General features: G+C 41.9%; 1 protein-coding gene across 1 annotated transcript in view; it reads right to left on the bottom strand.

Moving 5' to 3' along the window:
• Positions 1-12,789: 12,789 nt before the first annotated feature.
• The window catches only part of LOC307190216 (uncharacterized protein), a gene marked incomplete at its 5' end in the record, with an annotated part of 126,358 nt that continues 124,987 nt past the window's right edge, over positions 12,790-14,160 (bottom strand). Inside the window, one exon of the mRNA XM_079929272.1 lies at positions 12,790-13,222. The remainder of the gene's footprint in view (positions 13,223-14,160) is intronic.

Genomic DNA, 14,160 nt, shown 5'->3' with positions numbered 1-14,160 from the left:
AGGGTGGTCAGGGTAGGTCTGCTGAGAAAGTAACATTGGAGCAAAGACCTGGAGAAGGTAAAGGAAAGAAACAAATGTCTGGAGAAGAGCATTCCAGGCAGAGGGAACAGCAGCTGCAAAAGCTCTGAGGCAGCATGCTGCTGGGTATGTTCAGGAAATAGTAAAGTGACAAGTGGATACAAAATGAGCAAGGGGTGAGTCACAGGAGGCGAGGTCAGAGAGGTCATTCTGTAGACCCACTAATCATGTCTGGTAGGCTTAAGGATTTTGAATTTTCCTCAGAACAAGCTGGAGAGAGCCATCAGATGGTTTTGCCATTTCCCATTTCCTGTACATACCTAAACTTTTTCCCTTGTGTGTTTGGAGCCTACAGATCTGGACTAGATGATAGTGACCCAAATGATATCCATGTCTGTGCAGGCGGTCATCTGACTCTTGGTCCCTGCACAAAGTTTCCTGCACCCGGAAGCAACATCATCAGGGATGCTGCACTTGGTTAACCAGCATGAGCCTGCAAACATATGGCTGCCTAAGAATCTCAACAGCACAGTAAGTCCCTTTTAGGGAGGCAGAAAAGAAACAAAACAGCCGTTTTTAAAGTCAAAACTTTAAGGAGTTTATAATACAGTTAGAAAATCAAACAAATATGCAGAGAGAGAGAGACTTCAGGATGATTGCAAAGCAAGCTTCTAACAAGTGTAAAATTTAATACTACTACCCTATACTATAACACATGTCTAGCTTTCTTACATTCTCACCCATAAAACTTCTATCAACCCTTCAAAGTAGTTATAAATTTGAATACCTTACAGTAAAGAAACTAATGAGCTTTAATGACATCACTGGAAAGTTCCAGACAATTAACTCGCAGCAGAGCCAGGACTTGAACCCGGATCCACAGTGTCTATGTCCAGGACTCTGCATTGCCCCATAGCTGGCCATCTTTGATAAACAACTAAATGCATAAGGGACTATCTAAATAGGAGCAATCAGAATCTCATAAAATTAACCAGATCTTTGGAGGAAGAGCTTTGAACCAAGTCTTATACGTGGAATGGATGTGGACTGACATCTGGAAAAGGGCAGGAATCCTGGGCATCAGGAGTAGTTTGAGTAGAGACACAGATGAACATCTACCCAGTTAAATGCAGGGAATAGGAAACAGATTAGGTACCTATAGGGAAGGGCCATTTTAAGAAGCAACTGAAGATTATGTAGAAGAGGGGTGTGCACCCCTTTCTTCTTTACCTCTCACACCCTAAGTATCCATACCCCCTTCTCTCCAGTTTCTCCTACTTCTCAGGAAACTTCTTCCTAGGCTCTCTCGTGAGCTTCTCCTCCCTTTTTGCCACATTTTATGAGGCTTTTCCCACTCTTCCTTCCTTATGCCAAGTGCTTCTCTACCTTGGCTGCCACTTTATCATCAAGAGAGTTCTAAAAAATCCCTGGTGCCTGGATTCTATTCCCAGAAATTCTAATTTTATAGGTCTGTGTTGTGACCTGAACTATGTGGATTCTTAAAAGTTACCCTGAGAAAAAGGAACCCTCCTACACTGTTTGTTGGTGGGAATGTAAATTAGTGCAGCCACTATGGAGAACAGTATGGAGGTTCCTTAAAAAACTAAAAATAGAGTTACCATATGATCCAGCGATCCCACTCCTGGGCATATATCTGGAGAAAACCATAAATCAAAAAGACACATGTAAAAAAAAAAAGACACATGCACCCTAATGTTCATAGCAGCGCTATTTACAATGGCCAAGACGTGAAAGCAACCTAAGTGTCCATCAACAGAGGAATGGATAAAGATGTGGTATATATACACAATGAAATATTGCTCAGCCTTAAAAAAAGAATGAAATAATGCCATTTGCAGCAACATGGATGGACCTAGAGATTATCACACTAAGTGAAGTAAGTCAGAGAAAAACAAATATGATATTACTTATATGGGGAATTTTTTAAATGATACAAATGAACCTATTTACAAAACTGAAATAGACTCACAGACATAGAAAACAAACTTGGTTTACCAAAGGGGAAGGGGGGGAAGGTTAATTTAGGAGCTTGGGATTAAAATATACACACTACTATATATAAAATAGATAAACAGCAAGAACCTACTGTATAGCATAGGCAATTATACTCAATATCTTGTAATAACCTATAATGGAAAAGAATCTAAAACAGAATATATATATATACACATATATATATATGTATATATATATATATCTGAATCACTTTGCTGTACCCCTGAAACTAACACAACATTGTAAATCTACTATATTTTAATAAAAACTTTTCTTCAAAAAACTCCCCCAGAGGGCTTCTCTGGTGGCGCAGTGGTTGAGAGTCCGCCTGCCGATGCAGGGGACACGGGTTCGTGCCCCGGTCCGGGAAGATCCCACATGCTGCGGAGCGGCTGGGCCCGTGAGCCATGGCCGCTGAGCCTGCGCGTCCGGAGCCTGTGCTCCGCAACGGGAGAGGCCACAACAGTGAGAGGCCCGCGTACCGCAAAAAAAAAAAGGAAAATGAAGTTCGTAAGAACAGGGTTTACTCCAAACGCAGAGAGAATAAAGAAAAGATCCAGCAACTGGATGATTCCCAGGTGCGGAAGAGACAATCCCATCAGGATCGGTGGCCCCTGCAGGATGAACAGGAAGAGGTAAGAGAACGAGAGCAAGAGAGGAGGAGCTGGCAACAGCGCGAAAGGCAATTCCCAGCTGAAGAACTGCTGGAGAGGGAGGAGCAAAAGGAAGCCAAAAGGCGGGACAGAAATTTCCGAGAGGAAGAGCAGCTGCTGAGATTGGAAAGAGAAGAGAAAATACGCCATCAGGAAGAAGACAGAGAGTTCCGCGAAGAGAAACAGAAGCTGCGCCGGCCGGAACGCGAGCAACAGCTTCACCCGGAGCGAGATAGAAAATTCCGCGAGGAGGACAGCTCAGCCGGGAAAGGGAAGAACAGCTGCGCCGCCAGGAGCTAGAGGATGCCTTCTCCCAGGGGGAACAACTTAGGCGCGCCGAGCAAGAGGAAGAACAGAGACGTCCGAGGCAGAGAGACAGGAAGTTCCTAGAGGGAGAGCAGAGGCTCCGGCAGGAGCGAGAGTTAGAAAAGCGACGCGTCCGGGAGAAGGACAGTAAGTTCCTCGAGCAAGAAGAGCAGCGGCAGCGCGAGGGGCAGGAAGAGCTGAGGCGCCGGCAGGAGCGGGAGAGAAAACTCCGGGAAGAAGAACAGCTCTGCCGCCAGCAGCAGGAGGAGCAGAGCTGCAGCCAAGTCTGGGAGGAGGACAAGGGCCGTCGGCAGGTTCTGGAGCCCGGCAAGCGTCAGTTTGCCAGTGCCCCGGTGCGCTCCAGCCCTCTGTTATGAGTACATCCAAGAGCAGCGATCTCAATACCGCCTTTAAGAGATGCTGCCAAATCCCGACACCTGCCAAAGCTTCGAGCAAAGGAAAACGAGAAACACTAAGTAACAAATGACTCTAATGTTTCCGGTTGGGGGAAAACTCTCTAGTGTTAGAATATCTCTTTTTTACAAAATCTTAAGCTACACTCTTTCATGTACTTTGTACTCCTGCCTTTTATTCTTCCTTAAGTAGTTCTTTACTGCAGGATGTCTTTGCTCTTTGGTGCAGATGTGGTGTGCATTTTTTAAAAACATATAAGCCATTTCATTCCTGTAAGGAGTTTTGTTTGGGGAACACGTTCATTTATTGCTTTCAAAAGTAACAAGAATATTATGTCGATTTGAGATTCAAAAGAATGGGTCTGTTTTTTAATTTGTTGATCCATCTTGTAGAGAGTTCAGATATATTTGATGTTGAAGTTGGTATTTCTTCTTGGGCCTAAATTACATTAATATTTACCACCAAATATCTTGTCACTTTTTGTAGCATAATTAGCACAAATTCTGCCAGGGGACTGAATTTTTACAACAACGCTTGAATAGTGCAGGGGGGATGGCTTCTCCAGAAAAACTCCCTGTGAAATCAGCCCGTAACTGGAAGAAATATCTGTTAACAATAAGGTTTAGCTTGAAGACTTAGAATTTGAATTCGATTTTTTTTTTACACTTAACTCTATAATTATTTAAAATCTCATGAAGCAAAAGCAAGGTGTTTCTCAAACAACTCCAGAGCTCAAACTTTAAAACCATGTCTGCTTGTAGTCTGTAGTGCTCAGTTCCTTTCCCCCAGTCTTCGATGAGCTTGAGAATATTACTACCTTTGTTAATTTTAGCTGAGAGGGGACCTGCTCAGGATCCTGTAAACATCTACCTTGCTCTAGAGCCAACCAGAGATCACAGAGCATTTTGGGGAAGGGAAGGGGGAATGTTTGTGGACAGAGGGGCATGTCCCTGGAGGCCCTTTGACAAGACCCATCAGCCCACAATCCTTTGAGGCCTATTGATACTACTTTGGAGACATACTTGTTAAAATAATTGGACTGTGTAAAAAATTAATAATAAATGTTTTGGCAAACAATTATTTTTTGTCTGTTTTAACTATGCATCAAACCATAACTCAAGATTTAATGGTTGGGAACTGACATAAGTTTCCAATCACTTAAGGGTGTTCGGTTACTATTATCTATGTCTAAGTATAAAAAAGGAAAAAGAAAAAAAAAACCTCTCTATTTTCCCAAACCATTTTTCTCTGTTAGGGTGAATGCTATATTATTTCCATCCCCAAGCTAGGATTCTTTTTCCAAGTGTTTTTATTCTTGACCCTACAGCTTTCTTTGCCCTTTCTTGCGGTGACTCACTGCTCATGACAAATAATGGTGCTTCCAGTGTGTGTTAATATTTTCTTCTAAGAATACAGCAACTTCTTGGTCTCTGAAGTCTGATGAGGCAAAAGTAGAAAATGGCCTGAAACTTCAGCTCAGCATTACAGAAATTAAATGACCTCTTGATTTAAGCAACACAATCCATAAGGTGACTTAGTCAGAAGGTGCTTAATAATAATCGGGCCAAAAGTATCAGATTATCCTCTAAAGATCCAAACACCCCTGTGCCACCTGCTGGAATCTATATTCTATACCACGGTATTCACAGCGTGGTAACTAGGAATAAATCCAAGAAGGCCCTGATGCAGGATAGTATCATTTCTAATTGTGAGGGTCATGGTTGAGAAGATTTCCTAAGTTATAGACACTAAACATTTTGGCCAATGGTGGAGACAAGAAAGCTAAGCCTATAGCTCCTGAGTATCGTTCTGATAGAGTAAGGTGGCATTTTCTGCAAGGAGCACAAGCCTCCCTCTCACTTTAACACAAATAGCAGATGCCCACCAAAGATAAAACCTGGGAATCCCCTGATACTGACTTGGAGCTTTGTCTCTTTCAAATGATTTCTATCTGCAAAAGTACTTCCCTATTAAGGTAAGTATACGCTTTTACTTACTAAGAACCTTTACAGAAACCCTGGAAAGAGCCTCACTGGCTTTCCCCAGGATCTTCTCAATGGGCACTCATACCAGAGCCTCCTTATAAGTGCCAGCCCCAGGATGCTCCTGCAATACACACTCATCATCATCTAAGCTACAGTTCAACAATAATAATCATGATAAAAACAATCAAAGCCCTTCATACTTCTTGTAGCACTTCACAAGATGAGGAAAGAGCCAATTTCCAAAGAAGAAAGTATTGTTTTGTCACAGTTATAATAGCATGTACTTAAAAATCAGCCAGCCAATGCCCTAGGGCTCTACTTTTAGCATGCTGGCAGGAGAACATGCTGGCGGGCCAACATTCCTGCTCCACAAGGATAATGTATATGCATGGGCAGAACCTTGAGGCTGTTGGGCAACTGTCTGCTTAACTATAAACTGGGAGCTCTATTAACATCACCTTGGCTGCTGCCGGAAAATGGGGTTGAGGATTTACTATGCTCTGTTATGGAAAAGCTGGTCTCCACGTTTTATGAATTATGTCCCCACAAAGGTTCATTTGATGAAGTCCTAAGCCTCAGTGCCTTAGAATGTGACCACATTTGGAGGTAGAGTACTTACATAGGTAATCAAATTAAAATGAGGTCATTAGGTAGGCTCTAATCCAACATGAATAGTGTCCTTATAAGAAGAGGAAATATGGACATAGACAAGGACAGAGGGAAAATGATGTGAAGACATAGGAAGAAGATGGCCATCTACTGGGTTGGCAAAAAAGTTCCTTCCGTTTTAAAGTAAAAAAAGACATTTTTCATTTTCACCAAGAACTTTATTGAACAATGTATTCACCCTTTTGTTCCACTACCTTCTGCCATTTTTCAGGCAACTTTGTAATTCCATCTTCCCAAAACGTTTTATCTTTTTGAGCAAAGAACTGTTCCAGGTGCCAGGAACAGTCTGCCAGGTAATTGAAATTTTTTCCATTAAGAGCATTTTGTAAAGACCAAAATAAATGGAAATCTGAAGGTGCAAGGTCTGGTGAATACGGCAGATGAATCAGAACTTCCCAGCCAAGCTGTAACAGTTTTTGCCTGGTCATCAAAGAAACATGCGGTCTTGTGCTGTCCTGATGGAAGATTATGCGTCTTCTGTTGACTAATTCTGCTTTTCGTCGAGTGCTGTTTCCAGTTGATCTAATTGAGAGCAGTACTTTTTGGAATTAATCGTTTGGTTTTCCAGAAGGAGCTCTTAATAGAGGACTCCCTTCCAATCCCACCATGTACACAACATCACTTTCTTTGGATGAAGACCGGCCTTTGGTGTGCTTGGTGGTGGTTCCTTTCATTTTCCCCACGATCTCTTCTGTTCCACATTCTTGTACAGTATCCACTTTTCATTGCCCGTCACAATTTGTTTTAAAAACAGAACATTTTCGTTACATTTAAGTAGAGAATTGCATGTGGAAATATGGTCAAGAAGGTTTTTTTCACTTACCTTATGTGGAACCCAAACATCAAAGCGATTAACATAACCAAGCTGGTGCAAATGATTTTCAACGCTTGATTTGGATATTTTGAGTATGTCAGCTATCTGCTACGTGGTATAAAATTGATTGTTCTCAGTTAATGTCTTGATTTCATTGCTATCGACTTCAACTGGTCTACCCAACTGTGGGGCATGGTCCAGCGAGAAATCTCCAAAAAGAAACTTTGCCCACTACTTTTGACACATTCGATCAGTCACAGCACCTTCTCCATATACTGCACAAATCTTTTTTTGCATTTCAGTTGCGTTTTTATCTTTCTTGAAATAATAAAGCATAATATGCCGAAGATGTTGCTTTTTTTCTTCCATCTTCAATATTAAAATGGCTACACAAATATTCACCAATTTTGATAAGTTTTTTTTACATGCACGCTGGTATGACAGCTGTCATAATACAATCTAACAAAATTGTTTCAAATGAAGTTAAAGACAGCTAAGCACTACTAGAGCCATGTTACAGAAAAAGTGAACTAACTTGTTGGCCAACCCAATACAAGCCAAGGGTAGAGGCCTGGAACAGATCCTTCCCTTATGGCTCTCAGAAGAAATCAAACCTACCAACACCTTGATTTTTGACTTCTGGCCTCCATAACTCTGAGAAAATAAATTTCTGTTGGTTAAGCCACCCAGTCTTTGGCACTTTGTTATAATAGCCCTAGAAAACTAATATACCATGGAAGGTGAGGTTATGCTTCTAGGGAAATCTATCAGTATTTTGATGATCTTTATCCTTTGACATTGTACAGGTACAAGCAGGTCCTGGTTGCTCAAAGACAATTTCTTTATTAAATCTGCCATAGGGGCTTCCCTGGTGGCGCAGTGGTTGAGAGTCTGCCTGCTGATACAGGGGACACGGGTTCGTGCCCCAGTCCGGGAAGATCCCACATGCCGCGGAGCAGCTGGGCCCATGAGCCATGGCCGCTGAGCCTGCGCGTCCGGAGCCTGTGCTCCGCAACGGGAGAGGCCACAGCAGTGAGAGGCCCGCATACCGCAAAAAAAAAAAAAAAAAAAAGTGATTTAATATTTATCAGAAAATATAGAAGCAAGGGTAGGCAGGAAAATTTGGGAAAGGATGTCAATAATAGGGCTTACTATATACTATATTGTTATTATACTATATAATATTATTATATAGTACACATAGTGTTATACTATATCATATTATTGTATATTAAAATTATCATAAGCTGAAGTAATTAAAATACTGCAATAATAGTGATAATTAAAATGAAAGAGAAAGGTCAATGCAACATAATAAAAAGCTCAGGAACATATCCAAGCATAACTATGAGAATTTAGTATTTTATGAAGAAGATATTTTCAAATCTGGATGCTCTTTCCAGAAGTTTGGCTGGGAAAGAAACAGGAGATGAGATATACCTACACTACAGACACCAGTTGCAAGCCCAGGTTGTTACCTGTACTTCTGACTGACTGACTACAAATTAGAGGTTCCCCCAACCTCCTCCTTGTGTTCAATTAATTTGCTAGAGTGGCTCAGAACTCAGGAAACCCATTTACTCACTAGATGACCGGTTTATTACAAAAGCATATAACTCAGGAACAGCCTGGTGGAAAAGATGTATAAGGCAAGGTGTAGGGAAAGGGTGCAGAGATTCCATGCCCTTTCCAGGCACAACACACTCTGGGAATCTGCACATGTTCACCAACATGGAAGCTTTCCCAACCCTGTCCTTTTTGGGTTTTGATGAAAGTATGACTGATTAAATCATTGGCCAACGGTGACTGATTCAACCTCCAGCCCCTTTCCCCTCTCAGAGGTCGGGGGGATGGACTGAAAGGTTCAACCTTCTAATCAAGTGGCTGGTTCTCTTGGTAGCCAGCCCCCATCATTAGGTGCTTTTCAAAAGTTACCTCATCAACCTAACAAAAGACACCATTCTGGCTCTCAGCACTTGGGACATTCCAAGCATTTTAGGAGCTCTGTGTCCCAAATGGGGATGAAAACCAAATACATGTTTATTACAAATCACCATATCACACCTCTTTAAAGACCCCATCTCCAAATATAATCACATTCTGAGATACTGAGTGCTGGGGCTTCAGCATATGAATTAAGTCCATAACAACCAAATGTCCTTGCTCTTTCCACTGAAGTACACTAGTTATGCTAACTCTACTAGACCACAAATTCTACGGGGCTGAGGACTGTGCCTGTCTTAAATTCTCTACCCATATCCATCTAGGCAACCGTAGGCATTCATTCAACAGATATTGTTACTCTAATGAACGAATCCTAACTTCTCTCCCTATTCATGCTGCCCAAACCCTCCTCCAGCTGCTCCACGGAGTCTTTGCCTTCACCAGCTCAGCCTGCCCACCCATGTAATAGAGCAAGTCAGCAGCTTCTTAACGGCCATCTAGAAAGAAGCACCCACGTCTGGGAGGCATGTGGGCCTCAAGACTTCATGCCTGGGGCTTGTACGCCACCTCGTGGTCACTGACTGCAATGTCCCGAGTAGATCCATCATTAGGCAACAGGGAACGTGGAAAGGACCTCTCACTGCACTGCCCTGACCCTGGGCTGACAGGAAGAGGTGACGTTGTGTGTTCCTTCTTCGAATTGCCAATGGACAGGAAATTCTCACCCTCCATTCATCTGTAACTGAGGTTGTAAGGCGGAGAGTGCTGCACGGTTCTGAAACCCAGATCCTTTATGGATAGGTGTTCCTACTGCATTCCCTTTATTCTAAGGTATTGTGGGTTGTAAGAGGCACCATTGATTAAAAAGCATCATTTTTGTTGGGGGGATAGGGGAGCACTATATTAAATGTGGCTTTCAATTTTAAAACACATCTGAATTTCAGCAATGTTGTAACATGGGAACAAATAGTTCTTAGAATGTGGCTCTCATCCATAAAATCTCCCTGAAAGGAAGGGTGGTATCCACTACAGGCTTTGTGTTCATTTCAGCATCTATAATACTGTTCATGATCACAGCCAGCTCTGGAGGGCAAGTGTTTCAAAAATCACTGCCTAGAGGAGTTCCCCTGCCAGCCACCTGCTAAAAAATGAAGAAAACTCCTGTATGGAAGGAAAGACCAAGATAGAAACTACAAAAATAACTTGACTTCCATCAGTGGAGTTGTACAGTGCTAAGAGATGGTTATTCATTTGTTAATGACCAGGGCTGTAGACTGAGGACTAGCTACCAACTCCCAGCCTGCAGTTTGCTGAGCCTGCAGCTGGCTAATCAGGTAACCTTAGATCTAGAAATGCATACCCCTCCCCATCCCACTCTCTGGGTAGGTACAGGCACAGGAATGTGTTGTTATTGTAATAACAAAATACCTCTTTGAAGTGGAGCTGCTGAGAAAAATGTCTTGACATAAGTTCAGGGTGGAAGGCAAGACCCAGAGGGTATGTATAAGTGATAAAACATGACTGATAAACTTCTAGTCATGGAAAGAGAAATCTGGGTTTTTCCAAGAGGAAAGAGGAAAAGAAGAGGGAGGAGTCCACAGGTGGCGGAAGGCTGTGTGAGGTGTGATGTACCCCTTCCCAGGACCCCCAAATCTAAAATAAACACAGATGCTCATGTGGGTGGTTTTTTGGTAGAAATCTAAAAAGAGGCTGAATTATCCACGTCAAGGAAGCAGAAAGCCAATACAGGTAGGAGGCCGCCACGAGAATAGGAGCTTCAGGAATACACAGAGATCACCCAGAAGGCTTGGAGTTTCTGCTGGACAGATTTAGTGTGGAGATGGTTCAAGTTAATTTCATTCAGCTCTGAGAGTCAGACCATTTCTGGCTGACCTATGGACAATATATGTCAAAACCTTTTTCAAACCTTCATTGTCCTTGACTCTATACCTTTAAGCCAAGCTGACCCGCCCATTGATCAAGCCCCCAACAGCACAAAGACAGCACAGAATAGCACCCCTGACATTATCTGATAGGCATGGCTAGAACCCCCTCACTGCTTCCATTCTGATCCAGCAACTCCTGTCTGCTGACCTTCAGCTTGATGTCCTGGTTTCAAACGTGTCCCTGTCCCTTAGACTTGGTGTGATATATTCGCCAGCTCTGACTCCTACCAACCCAAATCCAACCCTCTGATTTGTTCTCTTAAATATCTAGTGTAGCTTAAACCAATTTACCTTGAGGGAAACCTAACTCCCAAGACCCCCATGAAGAGGAGAAGGGAATTATGCCTGTATATGTTATTCCTATAAGTCATGCCAAAGATTCTCAGGGAGGGCTCTGGGACTACCTACCTCCTAAGCACCTAGCTGGTGAGTGAGACTTATTAAAATGCAGATTCATGACCTTCTGAATTAGAATCTCTGAGTGTGGAGCCCAAGTGTCTGAATCATTAATAAGCTCCCAAGGTAAGTCTTATGCATACTAAATTCTGAGAACCATCCTCAAACAAATGGAATGTACTTAAGTGGAGACACTCTCACAGTTAGGGACTGAATGCTCTTGGCCAGCTAGACATTCTAATCAAATAGATTCCAATTACCTCATGCAACCATTAGAAACAAGGAGGTAGATTATTCAGTGATATGAAAGGGTATTTACAATGTATAGTCACATTAAAATAATCAAATGTTATCCCACTTTTGTGTGAAAAGGGAATGTTTACATATGCATAGAACACAAGTCAGGAAGAGCATACACTGAAAAATTAACCTGGATGATAGAATTGTGTTTTCTCTCTCCCTTCCTTCCTTCCTTCTTCCCTCTCTCCCTCCCTCTCTCCCTCCCTCCCTCTTTCTCTCCCTCTCTCTCTCTTTCTTTCTTTCCTTCTTATCAGCAATTTCTATATTTTCGCAACAGGTACACAAATACATATGCATAATGAGATTTCTGTGAGATCAGGGACTTTGTTTTGTTCCCTACTAAATCCTTGTGCCCTAGAAAAGACTCTGGCACAGGAAGGTCTCCAATAGGTACTTGCTGAATAAATAATAAAGGGAAATTAACTTTTTAAAAAAAATTCCAAATATGACCTAACTTAATCTACCTTGAACATAGATATGGTTCCTAATACCAGGTTACTATAGTATAAATAAACGGCTTTGACTGAGGGTGCGTGCTGGGTGAGTTCACAATTAAACAGTAATGATGTTGCTTATATATTTGTAGTTGACACTTTGATTGAACACATATTCAATTTATGAAGTAATATGAATAGCATTTAACATTTATCATTTCATCTAACATCTTTAAAACCCCTTACTATGCACAACTGCAAGAGTAGTTATTCTAAAGGATGTCAACTACAATATGACAGGGGAGAGGTACCCAGTAATTCACAAGAGAAAATTAAGGGGGCCAGATGTAATACTTAGGACTCCAGAAATTGATACAGCAGTGAACAGACTGGACCTGATATTGTGACTCAAAGGGGAAAGTATGATGCCTTATCCCTAGCACCCAGCACAGTGAAAAGCATATAATGGGGCTCAATAAATGTAACTGTTGAATTTCCAAGACTTGGGGAGAAAAGACTTCTGGATGGAATACATGAGGGAAGTGCATACCCTCATCAGAAATAAATAAACAGCGCTATAAGGAGGAAGGAAGCACGGTGCTAGGCGACAAGATAGAGCTGCATGTACATCTCTAAGACTGAGGATGGGAGATTGCTAGGGAGCATTGGAGTGTAGACAGATATGATGTGTGAGAATATGCTAGAGGCTTCCTTGGCCAGATGGAGTGTACTTATGAGCATTCCTGAAGCAGATCACAGATATCACACCAGAGCACCCATGGGCTGTGACAAGAGGCAGCACAAAAGCACGGGAAGGCTTCAGAGCCAACTCCACATCTGCCTCTTTTTTTGGCTTTGTGAGATTTTTTTTAAAACTCTTTGATGGGACTTCCCTGGTGGCACAGTGGTTAAGAATCCGCCTGCCAATGCAGGGGACACGGGTTTGATCCCTGGTCCGGGAAGATCCCACATGCCACAGAGCAACTAAGCCCATGCGCCACAACTACTGAAGCCTGCGTGCCTAGAGCTCGTGGTCCCCAACAAGAGAAGCCACTGCAATGAGAAGCCTATGCGCACCACACTGAAGAGTAGCCCCTGCTCGCTGCAACTAGAGAAAGCCCACACACAGCAGCGAAGACCCAACGCAGCCAATAAATTAATTAAATTTAAAAAAAAGAAATATGTACAGTTAAAACAAAAAAAAACCTCTGTGAGCCTTGGGGACTTCCCTGGTGGTCCAGTGGTTAAGACTCCATGCTTCCACTGCAGGGGGTGCAGGTTTGATCCCTGGTCAGGGAACTAAGATCCCACAAGCCGCGTAGAGCGACTGAAAAAAAAAAAAAAACTAAAATCAATCAATCAATTAGTTAATTAATTAAAAACTCTTTGAGCCTTAGTTTCTTCATCTTTATAAAGAGGCTTATAATACTTACCTCATAGGTTTATTGTCATGATCAGGGAAAATGTATATAAAATATTAACCCTGGGCGGGGATTTTCCTGGCACACAATAAATGTTGAATAAATAGCAGCTAATATCATTACACTGGTGGAGTGGGGGTGGGGGGGTGCTGGCTGAAGTGAATTAGAAACTATGTGCTTGAAGGACCACAAATCCCAGGGCTGTGTGACATCTGCGTTAGCACAATCTACTAAAAGTACAGTTTTTTGATAAGGTCTTGACTTTCCTTCCTCTTTCCATCATAAGAGTCATCTCTCGCAATGAAGAAAGTGCTGCACAGTATGGAATAAGGAAGAGTTGACTGATGCTGTGAAAGTGATGAAAATCTTGAAGGAGAACAATATCATCTTAGGTTTCATGAAAGCCAAGACATGAAAGACTGGGCATGATATGAGATAAAAACTAAAAATCAAAGTTCAAAGGAAATGCAGGCATAGCTCCATGTTGTGCTTAAGAAAATCACTGATGTACTATTAATTTGTAATTACATTATTTGGTGACAGTCTATTACATGCTCTATTAAGCACTGTTTATAAAATATACATTCCTATGAAATCATAATATTTTGTTGAAACAATTTTTCATTAACTTCTGTATATTCAAATCTTCAAAATACAAAACTATTAAAAACCCTAGAACAGAAAATGGATTTAAATATGGACATTTTTCTCATTGGCCTAAAAAAAATCTTCAAAGGGAAAGAAAACAGAAGTATATATGAAGGAGAAGATGACAAGATGATGAGCTCACCTTTAGACATATTTAATTTGATGTGGCTGTTAGACACCCTGGTGGAGATGGCCA

Source organism: Stenella coeruleoalba, assembly GCF_951394435.1.
Source record: "Stenella coeruleoalba genome assembly, chromosome: 1".
NCBI classification, from domain to species: Eukaryota; Metazoa; Chordata; class Mammalia; order Artiodactyla; family Delphinidae; genus Stenella; species Stenella coeruleoalba.
Note: the sequence above shows the minus strand (reverse complement) of the source record. Positions and strands in the feature narration are given on the sequence as shown.